Source organism: Pinus tabuliformis, chromosome Q, assembly GCF_031772625.1.
Source record: "Pinus tabuliformis cultivar Carrire ecotype Pingquan chromosome Q, CPIR1, whole genome shotgun sequence".
Classification (NCBI taxonomy): domain Eukaryota; kingdom Viridiplantae; phylum Streptophyta; class Pinopsida; order Pinales; family Pinaceae; genus Pinus; species Pinus tabuliformis.
The window spans coordinates 685,002,540-685,018,843 of NC_142296.1; the positions used below are offsets into that span (position 1 = coordinate 685,002,540).

The following is a 16,304-nucleotide window of genomic DNA, read 5'->3' on the forward strand; positions in this document are numbered from 1 at the left end:
TTCAAATAGGATTCTATCAATTTATGAGCCCACAAATATTCTGTTGCTGAACCTTATCGAATTCAACTAAATGCTGAGTGTGCTGGACTGTTGATGTGCTCCTACCACGTGGATGTGCTGACCTGGTTGACTTTGTTGACTTGTCTTCCTAAAAAATAAGAGTTATGATATGATAATGTAGACACCCTTGGGATCTGTAACCCATGTGATTTCCCTTCTGTCTGATGCCCAATCAAAATTTATAACGCAGAAGAAGGAAATTTGACAATTTCGTAGCAAAATTTGGTAGCAAGCTACAAAAAAACATTCTTCTAGTCTTTTTCTGATCTCTCTGCAAACTCTGAAGTGTACTTTCATGTATTTTAGCCGAATTCATACCATTAGAACTACTTTATATAACATTTTCTCTTTCATTTACTCAATGATAAGCTACAACATTTTTTAGCAAATTTCGACTTCACTATGGGGAGTTGCTACGAAATTTTGAATTTTCTAATTTTTGGATTTCTTATGACTTCTTTTTCCTTCTTATAGCTTGTCTAGCCATGTATATTGCTGAAAATATTAGTTTAGTATATTATAGGCAAAAAAAATGAGGAATTTACCATACTCAAGGGGTGCTTGTTACTTCAACTATGAGCTTGAGATTTCTTTTTGAGAGTTCAATTTTGATCATCTCTATTTGAGTTTCCAATCCTTTGACTTGTTTCTGCAACTTATTTCTGTCTTCCTATAGCCAACTGTTCCTTTTGTACATATGCTTTAACATCCCGTGCAAAGGTAGAGTCCTCTTCAACATCTTTCTGGATTTTTCTGCAATTTCATCATAGAAGTCTATCTGCTTTGACACCTCCCTTTGCCACTCCTCAAACTCAAGTTTAGAATTTATCACTTCTTGTGTAGCTTTTCTCAATTTTTCTTGTAGAACTTCTATCAGACTTTTTTCTAGCACAAGTTCTTTTCTTTGTCTCTTCTTTGCTGATTCTGTTTTTTCAAAGGGCTCTTCTGGCATCCTTTTTTTTTGGATTGGTCTTGTTACATGTTTTCTTGGTTTGAAAATAAAACCTTATTCCTCTTGTGTGAAATCAAGTTTCTTAGCCCTCTTTCTCTTTTTCTGAGTTTCTGCTTTTGTCTCTTATAAATGTTACAAAACTGGACTTTCTTCAATTTCTATGGCTTCTAGAATATTAGCTAACTGACCCTTTCCTTTACTTTGTTTTTCAGTCATCCTTTTCCCAGTGCTTTGTTATAGGATAAAATGCATGGTGTATGGAGAATGGAGATACCCTCAAAGGTCTTCCTAGGACCTTTGGTAGACTGTAAGATTATCTGCAGCTGTCACAAAGTTACATGCATGTCCATAAACAATAACTAACTATCAAAGCAAGACATATTGATTACCTCAAGCCTCCGTGTAGATTTGCTGGAGAGCACAATGCAGCTAGGTGGAAATCCCCTGAGCCGGCTTCATAAGAAATACCTTATTTGAGGCCAAGGGTTTTTCATATAGTTTGATCAATGCTGACATTAAACCCTCTATTGTCATTTCCTTTGAAATATTAAACACTATTGATGCCACTAGGCACAACCGTATTGTTCAAAGTGCCTTTCTATAGAGAATATCCCATTCTGTGTCTGTCATACTTGTCGACTTCTTTACCTTTCCAGTCAATGGTTGGTACAAATTTTTCTGGTACAAATAATCTTCCATTTGCGTCTTCCACAATTGGTAGTTTTGGCCATTAAATTTTTGGACCCTGAACTTACCATGTTCCACCATTGCTCCCACTCGAACCAGGAACCCTTCTCTCTTGTGAGTTTATCAGCCAAATAGACCTTCGGCTCTAATACCAGTTGTTAGAAAATTATATATTACAGAGCAATGAAACACATAAAATATATTTTAGAAACATAAACAAAAAAGACACTTAAAACACATAAAACAAGAGAGACACAGATATATGTGGTTCACCCAATTTCGGCTATGTCCACGAAGAAACAACCAGTCCTTCCTTTTATATTATCCAACAAACGGAAGAGATACAACCTACAACAAATCTACTATAATACCCTCTTCGCTCTCACACAATCTCCTCTCTCTTTCTCACTCAGAATATAGATCTACAGAGATGCAATACAATTCCCTCATATATAGTGAGGGGTTGCCTTCTAGGGAAAAAACCCTAAATTAAACATAACTTCGACCATCAGATCTTCGACTAATGAATGTCCTAGATTGACTACAAAATTACAACATTTTACAAGGCAATTTTACATTTGCTCCTGATCCCTCGCCAAGGGGGTGCTCCCAAAGATTGAAGCCGTCCCCAACTAGACCCCCCCTTGCAGCGCAAATATTACAGGCGACGTTGTCGTCACATTACGAGTTGGGGTCCAATGCTCTGATACCTCTGAATAAAGAAGATAATCAGTCTCCACACCCAACAATATCTAGGTTGTGTAAAAGAAAGATTGTTTGTGCACAAGTCTATAATGTGTTGTAAGATGTACTAAACGATTGTTGTTTAATAATAAAAGGAGAATGGGATTTTTTTCGCATGTTTATGTGTTTCGCACCCCCTTTTAAAAAAACTTGTATGCTGATTATTCTCTTTTAAATGCATAATTTAGCTTGTTGTAAATGAATGTATGGATGGTTGCGCAGACTGCATAATATTTGATTTTAGATCCCTTCTATCTATCTATGGTTTTGGCTCACCTTGAGTGAGATGCTCCTTTGATCCAAGGGAGTGAAAATGATGGTGAAGTGCTAGACTACACATAAATATTTGTTGGCACCCTAGGATGAAGCCTGGGTCATTATTCATTCAAAATTTTCCACCAACATGCCATGGCTTCCAAAAGGTTCTAATCATATGGAAGAACAATGCTCTGGAAGGGATACATATCAAAAGATGCAAGGGAAATATCAAGCACCAATTCTCCCAATAAATGATGCACTACATCACCTACTAGATCATCAATAGACGTGGCAATAGAATAGGTTTCCACATAATTAACCTATGGAGGGGGAGATACCACTTGCATATAAGGACCATTTATGGAATTTGGTTGATTAGGAGTCAAATTAGGACAAACAAACCAAAGTTGGTCAATGGTCACGATTCTTATTTCATTTGGGAAACACATCACACGAAACAGTGAAGAGACAAGAGCTCCCATGTCATAAAAATAGTCATGCCTAAGGAGGAAATTAAAATCCAAAGGGCCTTAGACTACCATCACATCTTTATAGACAATCTTTCCTCCCAAATTAATAGGCAACTGATGAAGGATCCCTAATAGTTGACTTGTTCCTACATTAAAATAAAATAGATTCTGGGTAATTGGCACAATCTGTGGAGAACCTAAAGCTTTACAAGTAGTTGAGAACAAAATACTAACGGATTCTTCTATGACTATGATCTGGAAGGGCATGTAAGGAGAAAGATGATAGCCTGTGAGTCGACACCAATCAAAGGAGGTGACCATACTACTTGGAGGGGAGGTCATGGGAAAGGGAGAACTACCCCCTTTCTATATGGGAATGGGAGAACTAATCCCTTGTAGTGTGGGAATGGGATAATTCCCCCCGTTAGGCCATGGGAACTAGAGTATTTTTCCCCCTATTGATTAGAATCTGAAGAAACGAGAAGAACCTGAGAGGTATGAAGTTCACTCTCTATGGGAAAGGTACAGTCAAATAAAGGTGGAAGTCAACCAATGGTTGGTCAGGAACAAACTTATGGGATTTAAATTTAGAGAGAGTGTGATTGACTAGAGATGGATTCTAATCAATCACTTCATCAACTAGTGTAGAATTAGGGGAAACCTTCTGGTAACTTCACAGGAGTTGAGGCTGAGAAGGGTAAGGTTTTCCAATACTTTTGAGGCTTCATCCATATAAGGACAAAGGTGAATAAGATGATTCCCTTCACATAACCTACAGGGGAACTTAATTTTACCCTTTTTCTTATGGACCTTACTATTACTAGGTGATGGTTTATCACAAGCATGATCTCTAGAGGCTGACGACATGGACTAATGTGAGCCTTTGGGCCACACTTCTAATACTTGCGGCATACTAAGACAATCTCTAAGAAGGTGATCACCCTTACATAACTTGCAAGGGAATTTAACTTTGCAGGTTTGATTGGAAGGTTTTTGCATACTATTTGCATTAATATCAATGGTTTCATGGTTACCCCCTCCATATTTTGCTTCTTCTTCTTTGTCATTTTCTTCTTCTTCTTAGCCTCCTGGTTACTAGAATCAATAATTTCACCAGGAAAGGAGGAAAAGAGGGATGAAGAAACAATAGGTGAAGAAGGCAAAGGGTCAACTTTAGGATTAACCTAAGGTTGATGCTTTTCAGGTGGAGGACTACTTGGTTGAGAAACAGTCTGGACATTCAGAACCAAGGAGGTCAAAAATAACCAAACTAGTAAATTAATGGTAAATCCTTGAAGGGAAAACATTGCCATATAAGGAGCATCAATATTTTTGAAATAAGGAAAAGGACTACATTTCCCGTCAGAGGGGTTTCCTTGAATGGTAGAATCAAGCACTGTTTCCATTAGACTCAACCTAAGATCTACTAAGGAGTTTTTCCATAGTAAGGATGTTGTTGTGCGGTCAATTAATTGATTTTAGAAATTAATAACAAAATTAAAAAAGGGTAGCTATGAAAAAGAGTTTACCAAGCAACTGTGAACTACAATATACCACTTTGGAGAACCAAGGATTTATGTATGGGTAGGAAATCTCCTCGAATGTAGTGTTTGGTCTATCATAGTGTACAAGGTTTCTAACTCAGTTACCTATGGATTGATAGAAACCTAGTGGGGACTTCCAAAATATACTCGATGGTATGTGTAAGCACAAACCATAGTAATTATATCTAATGTGTATAGTATGATGAGAGCATTCCAATATTATTTTCATGTGTGGAGAACCATCCAATATACCCAAAGATATGCGGAGAATGGTACGATACACTTATGTATATGGAATGGGATATCACCCCCAGAATGCAACGCTGGAAAAACAATGACATCTCCTGCATTTAAAGACACTGGAACACATCTCTAGCCTAGACGTCTGTGTGTCATTAAGTTTCAAATGCTCCTTAGTTTAATTGAGTGAATTTTAGAGTTTATCTTGAATTATGTTTCTATTTCAAGGCTCAAAACACGATGTCACATGAACACACCTATGATGCAACTAATATGATAAAAAAACTATTTTCATTTTCCTTTTAACAGTGAAAGGCCTAACTAAGTAGGGGAAGAAGAAATCAATGAACAATGCAACAAAAAAATGATGCAACAATCGATCTCCTCAACTTCACTATCCCAATCAAAATCAAAGCCCTATATGTAATTCATTATGAATAATGTTAGTTCTAGTCTTCACAACCTATCACCAGGGATCAAAATGGCCTCTTACTATGTCTGCATTTCAGAGATGTTTTGCAAATGAGTTTCAGTTCAAATCATATCCTAAGTATGTTCATTAGAATCAGCTCGGAAAAATCTTTCCAATGGTATATCACACTCCCAAAAATGGTTTCTGGATCAGAAGATATGACCAAATGAATAATTGACTCAAAAATCAACCAGTGCAGCAGTTCATGTATTTAACGATCCTGAGGAAGCTAGGAGATGCCAGTGGCTGGTTTTGTGGCTGCATTGTGATAGACAAGGAGAGAACATAGCATTTGAGGTCATAGATGTCTTCCATGCTGCTAATCCTTATCTCAACATATGGCAAGCTCGTTTCTTTGCTTTGATTGAAAGAGATATCCATGAATCTGTGCAGAGGTTGGTTTGTCCAAATCAGTTTTTTGCAGATGTAGTTCTTGGTAATTGAGAACCTACTTCCAATTCATGGCATAGGGCACTGTACATTGTTGACAATGATATTGCTGGTGAAAGGTTTACAACTTCTGGTCTCATGGTTCTAGAGAGGAATTACTTGGAGATTTATAGGTATGAATCTTGGGGAGGTTCAACTATTCCAACATTTATGACTCGACAATAATTTGTTCCAACAATATCACTAATGCAACTATGCATGATCATATTAAAAAGCTATTAGATCGGCACTATGCTACCAAAGATGCAAAATACATAGTTTTGTCCAACAAACTTGGGTGAGGCAATTGTTATGGGCTATGATGCTATGGGATATGAACTCTGGAAGCCATACCTTCGTGCCATGATGGAATGTGACATGAAAGCAGTGAGTATAGGTTCAAAGAGTAAAGCAGAGGTTTTGGAGACTTGCTTGCAGTAGGATTTCAAGAGACTGTCGGGGCCATCAAACCATTGAAGCACAAACCCTCCACTTACTCTGGTTCCTGGGAAGTGGGTTTGCAAGAAAAGTAGAACTAAAGCTATGGAAAGGTATTTAAATCACACCTCTTTGGGAACCCCACGATCATATCAATAGACCTAGAAGTCAGCAAGGTGGTTCTGCAAAATGATGGCAAGATATTTGTTCCCTCTTATCCCAAGTCACTCAATGAGCTCATGGGGAAGTATTCAATACTTATGCTAACGGGGAACTTGCAGAAGAAGCTGCATGGCCTCAAAGGGGGTTTTCTCAAATCTATATAGCTGAAAGAGTAGATAACTATGGACATAGGAAAATACATTCTAAGCTTTATGACAAACTAGAAGGACAATCAACTTATTTATATCCAAGAAGAAACAAAAAATATAGCATTTCATGCACTCTTGAAAGCTCTGATGAGTCTCAGCCTGGGAGATGACATGGAATGTCTAAAACAAGAATTCAGAAAGTTCATCTCAGGTTTGGTCTCATTTTCCAGTTAAGCTACTTGAAATAAGGATCTACAACTCATTGAAGGTAAATCAAGAAAGGTTAAGATGGTACACAAAATCATAGAAGAGAAGAGGTAAAACTATGCCACCTGTAATTACCCAAATCATCCAAAGGATGTGTTAGACGTGTTACTGCATGAAACAAATGATACAATAGAGCAATACTTCTCTATGGATGTCATATGTGATAACATGATAGATTTGATGATTCCAGGAGAAGACTCGGTACCAATGCTAATGACCCTTGCAGTCAAGTTTCTCATAGATTGTCACCTTGCATTACAACAATTAAAGGTAGAAAACATGAAGATGAAGAAATCCAAGCAATAGAAGGAAGAGCAGCTGACTTGGAACAATTATACTTTCTTACCCTTTACTCAGAATGTGATAACCGAGACTTTGCGAATGGGGAATATCATAACTGGTGTGATGAGGAAAGCATTGCAGGACATGAAGATTAAAGTGCACTTCATTCTTGAAGGATGATGTGTGCTCACATACTTGAGATCCATTCACCTTGATGAAGACTATTATAAAAATCCACACAAATTCAATCCTTGGAGATGGCAAGAAAAGGGTGCAAGTGGAATCAATTTTATTTCATTTGGAGGAGGCCACAGACTTCACCCAGGCATTGCCATGGCAAGATTGGAAGCTTCCATCTTCTTGCACCCACTTGTGACCCAATACACTTGGGAGGCAGATGAAAATTCTATTTGGATGCAGTAGTAAAGAGCGCAACCATAATAGAAGGGGTGATACAGAAAGGCAAGGGGCGCTGCACGTAGCCCTTTGGCATTGCGCGTAGGGCCATCCTCAAGGGGTGTTGCACGTAGCCTTTTGGCACTGTGCGTAGAGACTGTGTGCTGAAAAGGGACTTGCATATCAGGAAAAAGTTCTGGTTAATTGGTGCCCTGCCCTTGGCACTGTTTTGGAAAATGAGGAGGTCATTGATGGTGTTAGTGAACGAGGTGTACATCCTGTTATCCGCAAGCCAATGCACCAATGGATGCTTAAAATTACTGAGTATGCTGGCCGCCTTCTCAAAGATATGGATGGACTAGATTGGCTTGAAAGCATCAAGGAAATGTAGCATAATTGGATTGGACAGTCAAAAGGTGCTGAATTGGAATTTTATGTCCTCGATAGAGATGGACAAGAGAGGGAATTGAAGCTGACTATTTTTACAACAAGACCAGACACTATTTTTGGGGCAACGTATTTAGTTATTGCACCTGAACATCCATTCTTGGCATCAATAACATCTGATTCTCAGAAAATCTATGTAGAGGATTACTTTGAGAAAGCATCCAGAAAAAGTGAATTAGAGAGGATTGATCTTCAGAAGGATAAATCTAGAGTCTTTACTAGTTCTTATGCACGGAATGCTACAACTGATGAGGCTATTCCTATCCGGGTGGAAGATTATGTCCTTGGTAGAAGCAATTATGGCAGTTCCTACACACGATTCTCGAAACTATGAATTTGCCACAGAATATAATCTTCCAGTTCGACAAATTGTGATTCCTAAATATGACAACGGATATTATACAGACAAAGCATATAAAGGTGAAGGCATCATGATGAATATGAATGTAGGCACGAAAATATGTCCATGAAAGGAAGCAGAGTAGTTTTGATGGCAAGTGTTATAGCCATGAAATCAGCAGCAAATTGAGTTTTTGAAGGAGAGGTGGCAGTATTCAGAACATTCAGTGAACAAATGGCAAATATTTCAGGAATCCAAGGCATCTATAGGGTGCAGGTGGAAGATGATTGATCGACATCCTAAAAAATCCTTGATTTCCAGTGATGACACCTTCAACAATTCGACTTGTGGCAACAAACCTGTTGTTCTGTTTTGATGTGATTTAATTCCTTAGTTATAAGTTTGATTTATTTTATTTGACCGCATAAAAACATATTTAGTGGTTTTTTTTTTTAATTATTTTGATTCCTATGATTAGGAAATCAAAATTAAGATGTAATAGGGTATATATAGGATAATTTTTGAGATGTAAAGGTTCGATTTTTGTAGCAGAATGAGGCTACTTTAGACTGTGTAAAGCTTTTTCGGAATATTATTTTTAATGGAGCAGTTTTTTACCTTTAGATTTGGGATCTGTCACGGTTTTTAATGTCCAGCATGTATTCCTTGTAAGATCACTTACATACTTTGTTTTTTCTACTAATTCTTGTTATAGCATTATCTAAGAGAAGTGGTAGTAATCCATCCATGCACGATGCTCCTTTCACAATGATTTTGTTGTTAAATGTAGTGGTTATCTTTGCAGAATCCCTCCTCTATTTGATGCTTTGTTGAGTAACCCTATGTTTCTCTTTCTTCTAACCCTACCACTGTAGATGCATCCCCTGATTGATGCCTGTAGGGCAGAGAGATTTCTCCTCTTTTCTTCTATCATTTACATCTTTTATCTGGCTGAGCATTGCACCTACTTTGCCCCAAGTTTGCCGGTAGAAATTGGCATCGACTCCATAGCCCAATGGTCCTTTCTCTTATTGTTTTCAACCCAAAAAATTTCAAACAAATCCCTGCACTTCATAGCTATTCTAAGATTCATTTATTTCAGCCACCCTCAGTTGGCAAAGAGAGAGTCCTCTCTGGGCTGGCAGGGCTAGATGCCATATCAAAAGCTTGGTCTGTGGTTACCTCAGAATTGCCTCTTCTCAGCCTTGAGGTTCATTCTGAGTGCTAACACATAAGATTTTTATTTTCAATTCCACTTAATTTTCATATGAAAACTAAGATATTTTCCTAATCACTGATAAAATAAACTATTCAGAATGATCACTAAAACACCAATTCCTTCAAGCAATCAATGGTCAAGAAATCAATTTGCTAATGACCTAATTTGCAAGAATAAAACAATATCTAAACAAGTTTACATCAAAGGCTATAAAAACAAAAGCAAACCAAGTGAATGTTATTGAAGGACCAAAAAACACTCGGGGACATAAGGAGAACCATCTGGAACAAAGCTAATTGAAGATCAAGGAAACAAAAGGAATATTTTTGCATGCAACAGGGATCACTGTAGGTGCCTAAAGGGCACCAATTCTCTACAGAGTACATGTAAAAAGGGATAGGGTGCTTTGCAGTGTAGGTAAATAGGAATCAAAGTAGGTGCAACACAGGAGAAGGTGTTATGAAACACAGGTACAAAGAAGGCTAGGGTTATCTATAATACACTGTCAATAGACCAGGGAGTGTGTTGATCAAGGAAAAGACAATTTCCGACACAAAAAAAATCAAATGCATCTCAATGAAAGGTCTTCCTGAGATAAATTCAGACTGAGTGACACACTGGAGGTCTGTTCAAGAGGAGTAACAAGGGATAAATTCAAGGAAGCCGCTAAGGAAATGGATTGATCTCCCCAATATAGTCATCAATTTGTTACATGAAATTTAGGACTTCGGATAGAAGTATCTTCCCTAGACCTAATGCCCTAGTCTCGGACAACAGAAAGAAAATACTATAAAGTTATCCTTAGGTAAATTGGAGAATGGAAATATTCTTAGATATCATTTTTGGGATTCAACTGCGTTAAGTAAGTCATTCAAACGTATGACCATTTCCATGAGAGGTAGTCGTAACTGACTAATTTCTCATGATTTTTGAATAGTTCACTTAGCACTCATTGCATCGGGTGATGCTCACAGGGGTGAAGAAGTGGGATTGAAACTAGTGAAATGTGGAGAACGAATCACATAGCATCAATCATCACTTCCGGGGCTTGCACCCGGTAACCAGGACTTCCCAGGAGGTCACCCATCCCAGAACTCCTCTGGCTCAAGCGCGCTTAACTGTGGAGTTTTTTCCCCACAATCAAGCCCACTTAGCTTGCTACCCCATTTGCAAAACCTTAGCAAGTATTGTGCCTCATGAACCATTCAAGTAGAGATCCCTTGACTCTTTTTGAATTTAAGTATGGGGGATTTACGCAGTGCATTATATTAGATATCATTTTTGGGATTCAACTGCGTTAAGTAAGTCATTCAAACGTATGACCATTTCCATGAGAGGTAGTCGTAACTGACTAATTTCTCATGATTTTTGAATAGTTCACTTAGCACTCATTGCATCGGGTGATGCTCACAGGGGTGAAGAAGTGGGATTGAAACTAGTGAAATGTGGAGAACGAATCACATAGCATCAATCATCACTTCCGGGGCTTGCACCCGGTAACCAGGACTTCCCAGGAGGTCACCCATCCCAGAACTCCTCTGGCTCAAGCGCGCTTAACTGTGGAGTTTTTTCCCCACAATCAAGCCCACTTAGCTTGCTACCCCATTTGCAAAACCTTAGCAAGTATTGTGCCTCATGAACCATTCACGTAGAGATCCCTTGACTCTTTTTGAATTTAAGTATGGGGGATTTACGCAGTGCATTATATTAGATATCATTTTTGGGATTCAACTGCGTTAAGTAAGTCATTCAAACGTATGACCATTTCCATGAGAGGTAGTCGTAACTGACTAATTTCTCATGATTTTTGAATAGTTCACTTAGCACTCATTGCATCGGGTGATGCTCACAGGGGTGAAGAAGTGGGATTGAAACTAGTGAAATGTGGAGAACGAATCACATAGCATCAATCATCACTTCCGGGGCTTGCACCCGGTAACCAGGACTTCCCAGGAGGTCACCCATCCCAGAACTCCTCTGGCTCAAGCGCGCTTAACTGTGGAGTTTTTTCCCCACAATCAAGCCCGCTTAGCTTGCTACCCCATTTGCAAAACCTTAGCAAGTATTGTGCCTCATGAACCATTCAAGTAGAGATCCCTTGACTCTTTTTGATTCTTACTTGTGATTCATCGCAATCTCTTCTCTCTTCGTGGCTTGTAAGCTCCAACTGTAGGAATGATCACTATAATTAGAACCTGCATAAACAATCAACACAATCCAAATATCTATGACATCTATGTAGCATTATCCAATCACTCTATTCAATGGATCAGCATAGGATTGAAATATATGAATGTGCATATAAAATAACACATATAGGAAAACAATATACTCTATGTATTAGTATGAAAGAGAGAGAGTTTACAACGAAAAGTGGAAGTTGATCTTGTAGAGATCTCCCCAGGTTGACTTGTCCTTCCTTGTCAAAATGTACACCTCAAGGTCACCCTAATGCATGTAAATGGCAACTCTCTTATGATCAAAGTAGCAACATAAGGGCATGATTAGTCACCAAAATTTGATGGAAGTAAATATATAGGAGAGGATGGTAGTTTAGGAATTCTTATCCATTTACCAATCTAGACTTGAGATCCACTCTTGATGGGAGGATGATCTCATGCGATAAGAGGTGAAATCTCTAATGTAGGATAAGATAGGATTTTAAGTTCTTATCCAAGGTAAATGGTTGTAACAACCACTACAAACTTCTGGAAGAGGAAGCTTCAGGTTTCTTTTTATTTTTCCTTAATTTCTTGAATCAACACACCCCCAACAAGGGACAACATATTTTTGATCAGATCAGGTGCATAACTGAGCAATCTATTGTTGAACGCAGCTCCCTAAAGGGCCAGGGTGCATTGGGACTTAAAAGCACTAAAATGAACCAGTCAAGGGCATAAACTCGGGAATTTGGGAGAGTCACGCTTAGGGATTTGTGTAGGGATGATGACAAGGTGTTAATGGATGTTGATTGATCCAATTTGTAGGAATGTTGACCAAATACGACAAAATGTCCTATAACACCTTCCTAGTGAACACATTATAGCTCAAAAATATGTCATCAAATGCAAAGAGATAGCTTAAAATGTGTTGAAGGATAGTCGAATGGGTCTTGAATTGTACCTATTTTGGAGGCCCATCACTTAGTTCCAAGATTTGAATATGGAAGGTCTTCCTTTATTAAGGAACTTAAATTAGTCGACAAAATTTTGGCACTAATATATTTATTACTTGGGTTGTCTTTTTCCTCATAGGAAAGATACAAAGGACTTGAATGGTTTTTTTTTCAGTTTTTTTTTGTGGGGAAAGCAAAGCGGTTTAAATGGTTGCCATTGCTAGCTTGGTAAATTTATGATTTTCCAAAATAAAAGGTAAGGGAGGGCAGGGGGGATTGGGGGGTGGGGCATATACTCGAGAAAGAAAAGGCCTTTAAAATGTTAGGATCTATAGTGATAAAGAGACTTTGGATTTTTCTTTGGAGTAATCAAATGGGTTTAGAGAAGTTCCTTTGGTGGCTCAATAAATTTACACGTTTTTAAAAGAAAATTTATGCCTAAGCATTACTGATGTTAGAGCTCACCACAATTATTTTTTGGAGGTGAATTCTTAAGATAGTGGATTAGGAAACCCCAAGGGAAATCCTTATAAGGGATCGAGTGTTTTTAGGCCAACATATTCAAGTCACTATAGGTTTTTCCAAATATTTTGATATACTGGGGAATGTGAAGGCCTTCAAAATTACATGATTAAAATTTCTAAAGAGGCCTTTGGTTGCTTGGTAGCTGGTGGGAAACTTCATTTGTTGGGAATCTAAGGTTCAAAGAAATGTATGGATTTGTATCAAGGGTCTTCTGGATGTTTCATTCTCATTTGGGGTCAACATTGCATATTACCATGCTATCTTGGGAAGAGGCTTGTAAGAAAAAGGTTGTTTTGTAGGGAAGATCTTTGGAATTGGGAGCAAAAAATGTGGTAGATGTGGAGAGATTTAAGCCATGATCAAAGGTTGAGTGGAGTCAACTAACCTCTCTCTCTAGAATTATGTTGAATGAAAGGGAAATTTCAAGCAATCATATTTTTGTTGTAGGTGTAGAAATTTAGAATCTAAAACTCATGAATGATTAAGGCACCAACAAGGAGAGACAAATCCCCTTTTTAAAATGCATATACTATTGAATTAAACTCAAAAAATATGTTCTTAAAATAATTCCATTCTATAAGTCCTCCAATGAATGAACAAAATACATATCTATAACTAATGCTTTCCCTATTGGCCCAATCAACATACACCTTACTCAAGATCTGAGTAGTATAAAGACAAGAGACAAAGAAAAAATGAATGTATTTCTCACTATTTTCTCATAGTGAGAATTGATTAGGCCCAACCCATCCTCTTTTAAATCCATTTTACGATGTGAGTAGTTTATTTGACAATGTTAACTAAAGCTTAATAATACTTTTCATATGAGAATGTAGTTTCCATATTGAAAGCTACCACCACTTGGCTTACCCTAGAAACTAAGATTACATTATTCCTGTATACCCAAGTTTAGCAATGAACTCACATATGCTAGGGTTTTTTGACCAAACTAACTTGTCTTCCTCATCCTCCTTTGACAAAATGTAATTGGATTCCATAAAACCAATATGAAGAAACCATTTGAAGGCTTCATGACCACTCAATCCAATGAAATTTATTTATTTCCATCTTACCCTTCCTCTTTCCTAATGATATTGTGCTTAATAATCCTTTCAAAAGAAAATTTCAACCTGAAGAGAGTGAATTGAAAGACTAGATTTTATAGGTTTTTATTCAAGGAAATTAATTTAATATTATAGAAATTTTGGAAAATATTCTTATTGAATTGGTAAATCATTTTCGGAAAAATTTGGGAAAATTATGTGGATGGGAAATATTATCCCCTAATTATCTCCAGTAAAATGTTCCCGAGATGTTATTGCTTTAAAAAAATTATTTAGGATTTAGGAAATTATTAGAGGGACTAAAACTTGACTCAAAGACAAGAAAATGGAAGCCTTTCTTCAACTGTGATAACAATGGTTTGTAAAATAGTGTGTGGCTTAAAATCCTTATTCCTCCATGGTTAAGTCGGAAGTAAGGGACTTTTGAAATTGAAGAAATGTGTTAAAAGAGATGTTGGATTCTATGGAGGGAAAGGAGCTTATTTAAATACCAAGTTTTTCATTGGTTGATTTTGCATCAAGGTTCAAAAGTAAAATAATACTTCATAAAGAAACCATTCCCAATCCATTATGTTTGATGTCAAAAAGAAATTAGTGTCGCATGTCTTGTGGATTTGTCCAATAGGACATGTTTACTAATCCCTTTTCTTGTTGAGGTATTCGTCTAGGTGGCTCTTGGATGACCAATGATTGTTGCATAGAGTTATAGATCATGACATATGATACAATTTTCTACTATTTCTTTTATTTTGGAAAATACGGTGCAAAAAATATTTTCAAGGAGAAATTTACCCTACAACTAGAAGAATTGAGTGTGTTAAAAAAAATCATGGATCCATTTCAAAGTTATAGTTGACATGTTTTATAAAGTGACAGTGCGACAATAAGTTTTGATATTAGGTTGTGCTACACAGTATATTTATTTGTCAAGTAAGGCTTGTAAGCTTGTGAGTCCCTCAATAGTATATGCACAAGAGTCAAGATATAAAAGTTATTTTAGTTACCTAAGGAGAATGCATGGAGATTTGAGGTCCCACAAAAATTGTTTTACTTATCAAAACAACTCAGCTACATGGTGCTAAAGCCACCTAGCTTCCTATAGGTGAGCTTAGATTCACTGGGTGTTAATAAGGTGGTTTTATTTTAATCATTCAATTCTGCAACAACTATTTTTTGTATAACCTTTACATATGAGATACCACAAATCCATTTAAATAATTAAAAGAATCACATAACCCAAAATTTGAAAACAAAACTTTTACTACTCGAAAGAAAATTGCACACAAACCTACACTAAAAAATAAGTGACAATGATAACATAAAATACAACTATAAATCGACTTGTAATAAATAGTAAAAGAGAATGGGAACAAGGCCACACCATGAGTGGGCCCTGCTCAAGGAACAACCTATGCCGCAATATAAAATAAATATTCATCACATGCATATCAATGAATCACGAAATTCATACCATTTTACAAAGTAGGAATCAAAATCCAACCGATAACACACACAAAGCAAAATCAATTATATTATGTAGGCAAAGTATCAAAATGGTGTTGTTCTACTCAGAGTGTTTGCATCCATGTATAAAAGGTTCATAAAATCTTGATTTAGACACACACATAGAAGTTTGGTTCATTCGCGAACTAACTAATATGAAAAATAGAGATTAATTACATATCTCTTATCAGTTCTGATCTAGATTTAAGCAAACCCTACTATTCTTGGACCCCATATGGATATGGTTCGCCTGAAAGTTTTGCATATTTCTAGAATCAACAAAAAAATTTAACAAAGTTTCTTTTGTGATCCTACAGTCTCCAAGAACTAGTGCCTTGATTTTAATTCCTTATAAGATTCAATTAAAATTACTCAAGATTCTTGTTGTGGGTCAGAATTTTAGATACATCTCATCCAATTTTGAATAACAAAATTCTAAGATCATACAGGACTTTTCAACTGATATATTCACGTGCTTAGATGGCCAAGCTAGCATACCAGAATCTTTGGAGATACAAAAATTATCTTCCTTTGTCCAAGT

General features: G+C 37.0%; 1 pseudogene; it reads left to right on the forward strand.

Annotated features, from left to right (window-relative positions):
* Positions 1-6,168: 6,168 nt before the first annotated feature.
* On the forward strand, positions 6,169-7,577 carry LOC149221404 (cytochrome P450 90D2-like; annotated as a pseudogene).
* The last annotated feature ends 8,727 nt before the right edge of the window (positions 7,578-16,304 follow it).